Here is an 11,987-nt window from a genome sequence, read left to right as displayed (position 1 = left end):
TCCCTTGTAAAAGACAGTTTGTCATTCATACCTCTCCTTGTCATCTGAATTGATGATGTACTTTAGGTGTCGCCGTAATAGTTACGTTTGTAATGATGTCAGTAAACAGCTCTGTTCTCTCCTCCCAAACCAACTGATATACAACTCCGCTATCAATTCTACCCCAAACTCAAGTCTTCAGTTATCGGACATACACAAATTTGTTGTTTTTTTACCTTATCCGCAAAGGATGCATTCGATTTAAATAAATGCTGTTCTATTCTATTCATACAAAGAATCCTGAAAAAAATGTGTCACGGTTTCACAACTGTTTCAACATTGTATATCGAAAATGTTTCTTGAGCGCAGGGGGATCGCATATTAGAAGATTCTGAAGGATCATTGGACCCTGAAGAGGAGTAATGATTGATGGAAAATTAAGGCTTTGCATCACCGTAAGACAGTAGATGGACAACCAAAATGGGTAATACCGCTGCGCCGCTGTTAACTGCAAGTCAGTCACATGTTAAAGTTATTCGCGAAACTACCGCCAGGTGGCGCAAAGGCATGGGTTGCAAACTGACTGTAATTGTAAAATTTTGGTTTGTAAACAGATGAAACAACGAAGTAAAACAAAAATAACATTATAATATAACATTGTATACTTAAAATTTGACAGTGAGTCATTTCAAAAACGCTGGGTAGTCTTAGGGCTACAGTTCTTCGCATCAAAAAAATTAAAGAAAGACCTTTACGCAAAGGCTCTTACTGCATGCTATTGTTATTAAATAGTCATTTACACACCACCACACAGAGTAAATTTCATTTCTGTTTTTCTTGGCAAAAAAAAAAAAAAAAAAAAAAAAAAAAAACCATCAGGCGACGGACATGAGAACGGTCCAGCATTTAGAAATAATTCTTATCTAACTATGTTATTATTCTTAACCGTTATTCAATTATGCCTTTAGTATGTGACCAAAAATTGAGTGTTTTTGTTCAGCTGTTTGAGTACGCGCTGGTGCCTACGTGCACCATATATATTGGAAACAGCAGTTGTTTCACAGTGCACCTTATTCCGGGATATCACCTAGCTAAGTTTCTTCCTTTCCTCAGAGCAGTAGCGAAACATCTCGGCATCTTTTCCATCTCAATACGAAAACACACGTAAACTAACAAAGACCTGTTCACCTAAGAATACAGTTTAGTATATGTCCAAAATGGGCAACACTCCCCGAATTAGGCATAATGTCTTTGTTTGGAATTTGTCCCTGACCGAATGATAGCACCAGGGTAAGCCAGCCTTTCCTATGTTTTGCTTTAAATTATTTATTATTATTCATTATTACGTATTATATTATTATATGTTATAGCTGAAAACGCCAGCGACAAATCATTAATTTATACTGCAATTATATACTTTATCCATTAGAATTATATCTTTTTAATTCTTGTTCGTTCTCATAGTTTAATTTTAATAAGGAATTTGGTGTAAAGTGAGGGGAACTAAAAAAAAATCTTAAATCAAGATCTACTTGTATTTTGTAACTAAAGGTGCTTGACTTGAAAAATACAAAAATAAATGAACTAACTTAAAAATACAAGTAGATTTGAAGTATATTCTCTGAAATTGAATGTTAATCTTGGTTCTCAAGTAATTTGATATAGTTTTAATAGGCTGATTAATCGGTTTAAAATTTGTTACTAGAGGGGCTAACACAAGTCAGAGTATTATGTGTTGTTGCAGTGGGGTGATTGGAAGGCCCTCTTGGTTAGTTAATACAACGTTTTTCTATTATGTGTCTTATACCAGTTATTTATCGAAATGCCGGCTCAAACAATACTCCTCTAAGCAATAATTAAAACTCACTACTCCCCCCCCAACCGCAACAACATTCGTTCAGTGCAATTCCACTGTCGTGCACTGTTGTAGCGAACCCTGCTAGGAGCGAAACCATCTGTGATGACTGCGGCTCAGAGATCTTCTGTGGGAGTACAGTGAGCATATCAGATAGGACTTTTACATCATTAGAGAGTTAATCAGGATGGGGTTATTTGTGGAGCACAAACTCTGATCTGCATTCAGTCCATCCCTTACAGTAAAGTACTGGTACAGTGAGCATATCAGATAGGACTTTTACACTGTAATATTCTACTCAATGATTAATATGTACCTTCAGGATATATACATATATATATATATATCATTATTTATGTGGTTGTGTGGGTGTGTGTGTGTGTGAGTGGTGTCATACATAATATATATATATCCTGTGTGGTGTGTTTGGTGGCATTTGGGTTGTCGTGGTTCGCAACAGCATCGTGATCTTGCGTTCTGTTCAGTCAGAGATCCGCTCTGCGGCCCCACCGACTAGCTGGACTATGCTGGTAACCAGGAAACTTGCCACCATCTGCTGCCTACACCGTGCTTCGGGTATTCCCCCAGAGGATCCTCGAGATCTTCAACACTTTAGGGTCCAACGGATACCTCATCACCTTCATGATTTTTGCAAAAAGAATGCTTCATTATCAATTGAGAATTTGTTATTATTATGGTCTGGTGCAAATAAATAATATGGGATGAGAGAAATATATGGTTTAAAAAGATTAGGGCTGCTGTGAGTGTTGGCCAGTCAGCATATTTCAACCCAGACCGTAGCATGACAAAAATACATGGCCCTTGAGGCCCAAAAAACAGACCGGCCCACTAATTACACAAGAACTGATGATACCCCACTTGTAGTGATGTTTCATATTTTTTATTACGTCAGCCAGTGTTCGTGGGTCTGGTAACCCGCTGCAGTTTTTGTTTTTAATCAACACAATCAAAATTATATGTTATATATCATTAGATGCTACTTTATCCCCAATTACAAGCAATACAAACATCATAAAGGCAAAAATTATGCCCAGTTACTTTTGTGTAGATAACATTTATGAAATTAAAGTGCCTCACAACCTTGTGTGGGAATTAGCAGGAGCAGAAACACAAAACTCACACTTACACTCACACTCTTACAGACTCTCTCTCTCTGTCACACACACAATAGCAGGCCCAGACAATAGGAGAACCGAGTGAAGGTACACATGATCTAAAATTTCCACTCTTTTACTAGCTCTGGGTCCAGTGGACCCGAACATTCTGTGTTGTAATATAAAGAATATGTAGGGGGGTGTACAGTAAGTGTTCAATGAAAAATTTGTTTCTGATATATGTTCTTGAGTCTGAGTTAGAAAAAATAATTTATAGTATAATTTTTTCCTTTGATTTTAAAAGTGAAAAACGGGTCCCAGACAGAACCCAAACACCATACAAGGGTTAATACAAAAGTGTTCTGCAGTTCGCTGGGTTTATGTTACAACCATTTTTTTATTTTTTTATTTTAGATAGAGCGTGTCTATTTTACACTGAGAACCCAGTAGCGACTGAATTCAGTCCAGCAGAAGGGGGTTGGGGTTTGGGGTAGTTCTGTATAGCTTGTGGGGGTTGAAAAAATAAAGGTGTGAATCTCTTGCTCTTTCCTATGGACAGTGTCTCATGAGGGTTTCAAACTTGCAGAAACAGGTTTAGGCAAAGTGTGTGGTTCCATGCCTCGTTGGGCTTGGCTTTTTGCAATTTTTGCAACTGCATAGGCCTAACGAGTATTACATACAATCTATTAATATGTTTCTGTTCTATCTCAGGAGGGATGAGGTGCTTCTGAGAGAGAGACAAAGAAACGTGGCGAAAGAGACGAGCATCTGCCAAAGAGAGACAAAAAATTCATTTTGTTCTTAATGTATAGCCTTTGCTGCTTTGTACTATATTCAGTTTTAATTGTATGCAGCAAAAACACTGCAGCAGTCGTTTTGGCAATTACAAATATTGTAAAAATAAATTGCGACAGTAAAAATATTATTAAGACAACTTGTAGACTTTCTGTGATTTACAATGCACAAACCAGAAGCAACGCAACCAATATCTGCAGAAGTGGAGAAGGGTTACCATTCTCAAAACGTAAAATATCTATTTTTTAATTTAAAAATTTTCGTTTTTGTTTCAGAGGAAAAATTCAAATGTTAAGGCATCTCTCCCATTACGGGACTGTTCTGAAAGCAGAATTTTATACAAACGTGTATAAAATGCTTAAAAAACTAAATTTAACAGAGATGTCTAGAGGGTATTTAATAGGTCTGCCCCCCACGGAAGATAAAAAATAAATCTTCACAAGTCTACAAACGAGACAGGTGCAGTTATAACCTGTAAATTAAAGGCTATTCGACGTTTTAAAATGATCTAATGGCTGATGCCGCTCCAATTCGTTGATTTTGATTGTTTTAATAAATCTCTTTTACATTAAATAATAAAGATACAAAAGCAGGTTAAGTTAAATATTACTGCACAAATAATTATAAAATGCTATCAGACTGCGAATAAGATTGCAGTTTTACATTTTGCATATGCATTACAAAGTTAATTTTTTTTTTACATGCAATGATACAAAATCAAACCAAAAAAAGATTTGTAATAAAGAAAAAATAGGTAGACAAATAAGAATAAAGTTGTGTGTCGCCCAAATCTTGCACTCTGATATTTTAAGGAATAGAATACACTCCTGCATTTAAATGCAACTGCAAAGGTTTAATTTATTTGGTTTCTTGTTTTAGTTTGGCCTAAAATAATGGGGAGTGAAATTATTCAGTGCCTCACGTTTTACTAAAATAATGGAAATAATTTATAAAACGGGCAACTGTTTTCTTAATCAGTGTACAGACAGATATCCTTTCCCCAAGTAGTATCTGTCAAAATAAATGACAGGTAACGAATAACAAAGTATGTGTATGTTTATTCTGTTTTATTTGTTCTAAGAAACGAACATAACTTATTAAGTAGTCTACTAAAGTTTCATCTGTGAATATTACATATTTTAACTACAGTGTTTTTCTTTCATTTTCTTCTGACTGCAGCCGTCAAATGTAACACACCAGCGAGGCAAAGCTGAAGTTATTTACGAAAATGAGCTTTGATGCATTTGTTTGATAACTTGTGGTTAAAGCGCCACTCAGCAGTCAAAGGCTGCAAATGCACTTTGCAGACGCAGCGGCGGCGGCGCTTGCGGCGGTAGAAAGCACACTCTGATTGGCCACCTACTTTAAATTACATTTTTAAAACATATTTAAGTAAAAAACAGTTATTTAAAATAGAGATAATATTTCACAAATTATATTATATTATAACATACAAAAACAAAAAACAATATAACAAAAAAAATAAAATAAAATATAAATAACTTTACAGACTAATAGTAAGACTGCTAATCACTGAACAGAGGAATATAGAGATTTGGTGGGATTTTGGCGGGAATATCAAACACTAATCTGTTATTTCTCTCTGTAACGTCATGCTCTTTTGCTAAGTCTCTGAGTATGATATGATTCACATAATGACGTGTGAGCAGCAGCTGGCCTCGTGACTGAGAACAGAGCACTTTCCTATACCTACAGACATCTCATCTGCTCTCATCGTGTGTAACTGAGATATTTGACAGACATCAGCCGTCATCAGGCCTCATGATGAAATATGAAGTATGTCATGTTTTTTCCCACACCAGGGACAGCTGTGCGGTGAAATGAAGCAAACTGATGAAGTATAAGAATGGGAAATATGTGTATACTATCTGTAAGACAGGATCACATACAATTTTTGCATACAAATTTCTCATTCAATGTCGATTTTTAAAACAATAATTTTCCTTTTTTTAGCCCCAAGGTACAACAGGCATGTCAGGGAAGGCCTCTCTCCGTTCTCTGCCTCCTTGAACTCTGATTTCACCAAGTTTTGTGAATTTATTCAGTCTAGTGAATGAAGTAAGCAGACTGGAATGTCCTTGTGTGAGAGTTGGTCATACATAGTTTTCCCTCTTCCTTCTCATCTGAAAGTGATTTATGTAATTCAGAGGTGTCTCCCTCTCCAAACCAGCTTGCATTTTTTAATGATCTGTCTCTTAGTGGACTGAATTAATGGCCTTATTGATTATTACATGACTCATAATCATATGACTGGTCTTCGCACCAGCTGCATTGTTCAGATTCTTACCTACATACATCTTGTCTCATATATTTATGTGTAATTCTGTTCTTAGACAGTGTTTTCATTCTGTCAGAATGATGTATTACATTATGTCTTCTAGAAAGTGGAAATATTGCTGATGACTCTCAGATCACGGGTACATGCTGGATGTCAATGTTCCCTAGGTTTAGCTGAATTCCCCAAAGGCTTCTGGCCCAGCGCCAGAGCTTTTGTCCGTGGCAAACGTGATTCCCTGAATGAGGCTTCTCTGTGCTGCAGGAATTTCTACGAAAAGAAGAGACACTCTCATGTTTTTGGTGCAATAACTTGTTGTTATGGATGCAAACAGGAAAGGAGAGAGAAAGGGAACAGTGAAAGCAAGCTGTTTTTGTTAGTTTGTCCTGTAGGCTACACATGTTCTTTAACGCAGGAGGTTATGTATTATATGACCCTATAACATAAAATATGTCATGTTGAAAGAGCTAGAAGTTGAGGAATTATTGAAAACGCCAATGATTGAACCAAGCAAAACATGCAGTTATCAATTGCATGTCAAAATTGTCAATGCGTTGGTTAAACACACCATGCAATCTAACACTAACTAACAAATATATATTTGAATTTTTGAATAATTTTTTAGTCTCCATATGAATAGCAATTTATCCAAGATTTTCAATTATTGATTTATAAATTAAAATGATTTTAAATAAAAATTACGAAAACATCTAAAAGTATATCTGAAAATATAATTTTAGCATTTCATATATATGTGTGCTAAAATTATACTTTCAGTATAATTATACTTTCATTATACTTATACATATATGCACACACACAATTACTATTTTAACTTTTTATTTTTACATTAACTTTTTCTATTTTTCTATTTTTATTATTTTTTATTATATATATATAATATATATAAAATTGTAAATTGTGTATATATATATATATATATAATACACACATAGAGAAAGAAAAACAGTGTAGTAATTATAATGTATTATATTTTTTAAATATTTAAGTACATGTACAGTGTGTATGTGTGTGTATACATACATAAATACAATAACTTTCATAAATTTATGTTACAAAATTTAGTTTATAATAACATTTTGCTTATTTAGAATACAATTTTAAATTATGAAATGAAAATTACAACAACTTTTTTTACGTGTATGTGTGTGTGTGTGTAGACTATATTACTATAGCTTTTTAGAAGAGGAAAGAGAGAGAGACAGAGAGAGAGCGAGAGAGAGAGATGGATAGATATGAATAAAAAAGCAATACAGTTATTATATATTGTAACTATCATTTTTTAGAACTTAAGATTTTTTTATGCATTTATGCAGTATATATGCAGTGTATATATATATACATCTATTTTATACAGAGAGATAAAGATTACTTTAAAAATAATTTATCATTTACAACTTTTATTTTTTTAAAGAATTATTTGAAATAAATTAACACATTTATTCTGCTAGGATGCATTCAATTGGTCGATACAAATCATATTATATATATACAAAGCAAGGACTTGCCCATGGCCAAACTGAAGGAGTCACATGAGTCAGAGACGGTTACTAAGGAACGCATTTTTTTTATTTGCCTCACCTTCTCCTTTTGATATGGGATGGTATCAGTTCTATTTTCTGTCTGTTCACCCTGCTTTGGAATGCCACTGATGCAGTTAGAAAGGTCATTCATAAATTCAAATTCTTTTTAAGGTCAGGATTAGTCACGATATTAGATTTTTCATATCACGGTTATTGTGACCATACGAATTCACGATATAGATATATCACGATATTTATAGAAACCTTGGGGGGGAAGATATCAGTCAAATTATTTTTTACTTTGTTTACTGAGCTGTTCTTTTTCACCCAATGGACATAAGGATACTGATAAACACAGGGCACAAGACTCTGGCTTTCTCCAACTTCTTTGAAGCGCCTATGAAATAACAAGAGAGAAAGTACTGTCAAGTTCAACAGTACGGTGAATAAATATTAATGGTAACACTACAATAAGATGTCATTTGTTAAATCACCCTTTACTAAATATATGTACACAGAAACTGCTGTTAACAGGTTAATATAACGTTTCCCATTCTATGAGCGCTGTGTCTTCTTCTTGTGTGACAAGTCATGTCAGTGTTAAGGCACAATACTGCTACCTAGCTCAACCAGGTACTGGTGTTGGAGTATTTACATGTGGTGTTATCATAAGAGAACTGTTCATTTTAAATATTGCGGTTATCGCTAATACCGGTATATCATCAAACACTTAATTAACACAATATTGATAATTGATGCTTTGAATATCACAGTTATCGTCAATACCGGTATATCGCTACACCCCTAGTCAGGATATTTACTTCTGGACAGTATGCTAATGCATGCTAAATGGCATAAAATCTGGGTTGACGTTACTATGCAAGCTTGCATATAATCAAACCAACTTTATAAAGTCAATAAAGTGGAACATACCAACAGAATGACTCAGAATAATCATTTTCAAACTGAGAGGTTAAAGTATGCATATTTAAAAAATAAATTAAATGATCCTAACCTAATATAAATGTTTTTGCACCATCTTGCAATATTAAAGAGGGTATCCATTTAGATAGGTTCTGAGAAAGTTGAATAGATTTTGGTATCGTAATCATTTAAATCAACTACTGATTATAACTAGCACTCATATATATTCAAAGAAAACAAAAACATACCACAGTCTGTCAGCTCATTTAGAGATTTATGAATTTCCCCCTCCGGACAGAAGAATTCATGTTGCTTTTCTAAACAGACGTCTTATGGGAGAATAACTCCAAAGAAAGGTTAAATGAGTTCATGACATGTTACTGTCAACATGAACTCAAGCATACTTCCCTCCAAATTCTCAAGAATCTTCACTCAATTACAAAATCAACCTCAGCTGTATTTTCAATAATAATCAGAAATCAGACTGGTTAACCACTGCTTTCTTCCACAGACTTTAAATATAAACATTAGAATTAGTTTAGAATTTTGTTTAGTTTAAAAGTATATACAGTATATTTGTCATTTTTGTTTTTGTAAGTATAAACAATTAAATCAGACCTTTAATGGAATCTTTTTGCATTATCATTACTTTGATTAAATGAAATGCCGTATATTATATTCTTCAGTATAGGCCTAAATATTGCATCAGATTGTAAACAGTGCTTTAAACGTGTGGATAAAGTTGATTGTAGCGTCTCTTAGTGGTGAACTTTTAAATTGGAATATTTATGAAGGAACCTGACAACTTGTTAACCTTGTTCACAAAAGAACTCAAAGTAGTACACTAAATATATCTGAAGACATTTCTTTAAAGATCGCTAAAAAGCAGCCAGGTTTATCCACTGACCTACTAACCTGATTTTAACTCTGAAAAAAAAAAATCCTCAAGTGTGACCTCAAAAAATACCAACTTTAAATGACTCACAAATGTCTGTAAGTAGGTGGATTATGTCCTTGGCCGACACTTTCACTTCTGCAAATTTGACCTGCAATACAGCATTTCAAGAACCATAATTTAAATCATCAGGAAACAAAAGGTTTGAATGTTGAGGAATCCAAACATTCCTGCTGATCTTTGATGTTTGCAGTTGTTGGTTTCTCTTGAGCCATTCAAGACAAAAACTGCATGCCTTTGTGGCCTTAGAATGTGTTACAATGTGTCCCAGATTAGCCATTAAACCTCAAGCAGTCTTAATTGAATAATTAGGGCTACAGTTTGTCCTTTGTCTTTGGTTCTTAAAAAAAAAAGAAGAGGGCAAGGACATATTCAGGTTAATCTGTGTGCTGTTCAAGCAGGTGACGGGAGGAAGTCTGGTACACTGGTCCCAAAAATGTTGTGTATAAATCCTATAGTGGTGAGGAACAGTATTTTTGAACAATATTTGAAATATCCCAAAAGTAAGATTCATCAGATAATAAAAGTGAAAGCATTTAACCAACAGATCGAGTGTGACATAGATTTTTTATTTATTCTTATTATTTTACCAGGAGCTCAAAGTATTGATTGTTTGTCAAAGAAACGTTTAAAAGCATATGAATCAAAAAATACATTATTTAATGACACACTACTACCAGTCCAAAGTTTGGATACATTTGACTTAATTTATAAGGTATTTCTCGTTATTTTAACAACCTTTTGATATAAAAGCTATGCTTATATGCTTGAAGCTAAATATATATTTTGGAGACAAATATCCTAGTATATATATTTTTTTTTTTTTTTTTAAATCTTAATGTATTTCTTTATTAATTTATTGTATTAAATGTTTAGTAACAAAAGGTAGATAAATCATTTAATGCATAGCATTAACTATGAGTAATACATTTGTTAACAGTAGCAGTTATTAGTAGAACATTAAAACAGTATCATCTAAAATTGCTCTTTAAAACATTAAAGTATTTAAAACACTAAATTAAAATTTAAAACCACTGAATTAAAAATGAAAATATATAATAGAAATCAGACTACACTTTAACTGATAAGAGGAACACACATGCACTTATTTGAGATAGCAGGGCTGTATTAGCAGCTTACATTTGATTTACAGTTACTGCTATGTTAAAAATTAACTTATATGTAGGATTAAAATTCTACATGCGTCACATTTAATGTCCAGCAACAGATATTTTGGCAGAATGCATTATTTTTTCAGAATCATCGCGCCTTTAATCTATTGTGCGCAGTCTATGTAGCGCGCATGCGCGCAGCAGCGCTCGTTCACTCGCGTACACTCCACACACTCTTGACAGCAAAATGGATATATTTGCATGACTTTCTAACATTTACAGATGAAAAAATATACATGTGACGTGTCAGTTATGCACAGCGGAAAACACAATGTCTCAAATGCATTAAACAGCACAAATATTCGCTGCTTGCCATGGTGGAACGATTCGATCAATGCTCGACCTTAATAAGCGTGCGCATCTAATTATCCTGACTCACTGAACCTGGATCGAATTAGTGAGAATCCAGCGTGAATTTAAATTGTTGTTTATGAAACCGCTTTAGTCCAGATTGATTTGTTAGGTTATTTCAAGTCAGATTTAGGACTTTAATCTTTTTATGAAACAGCCCCCTGATCTAACATGAACTAGCAATAAGCACTTGTACCTTTATTAACTTTCGTTGACAAAGATTAATAAATATTTACAAATATTAATAAATACAACTTTTGATTTTAATAATGCTGTAAATATTTAAATTAAATTAACATTAATAAATGCATCAAAGGTGTATTTCATTGTTGGTTTAACTAATGTTAACAAATAGAAACTTACCAAATTTTTCATTTTATGTATTTATTTATTGTATCATTTATTTGTTTTAATGTCTTGGATACAAGATATACATTGTTTTTTAGGATTATGAGTCTATTTATTGACAACATTTAATTATTATTATTATTGCTATTATTTTTTTTAAAGCCACTTACTCTTTACAGCCGTTAAGAGGTCAAACACAACATAGAATGAATAATCCAACATTCACATGGCCTGGCTGGATGTTTTGCATTGGCACCATTGATCATAAAATCATTAGCGTGCTCTTTAAACTGCAATTTTCATTTCTGAAATACACCTTTATTGTAGACAGACCTGTCTGTACTGCACAACTCGCGTCATCAGTGACCTAAAAATGAGTATTTTATATCCATCTCCTGTGCTAATACTCCAGAACACTTTATGGTTGTCATTTTCTTAAGCCTTCATATGACCTTGTAATTACATGAGTAACTACTGAGTAATAACATAAATTGTTCTAATTTTTTTCTGTAATCTAACAACGTGATACTGTAAGTAGGGCAAGACACGTAGCACCAACTGCACCTTCTTCCCTGGCTTGTACAGTATGTGTTGGAGATTTTGTATGGGTGGTCTTTGGGTGGACTAGCATTTATGCGTTTCATAACATTGTG

This window comes from Cyprinus carpio, chromosome A10 (assembly GCF_018340385.1).
Source record: "Cyprinus carpio isolate SPL01 chromosome A10, ASM1834038v1, whole genome shotgun sequence".
In the NCBI taxonomy this organism is placed as follows: domain Eukaryota; kingdom Metazoa; phylum Chordata; class Actinopteri; order Cypriniformes; family Cyprinidae; genus Cyprinus; species Cyprinus carpio.
Note: the sequence above shows the minus strand (reverse complement) of the source record.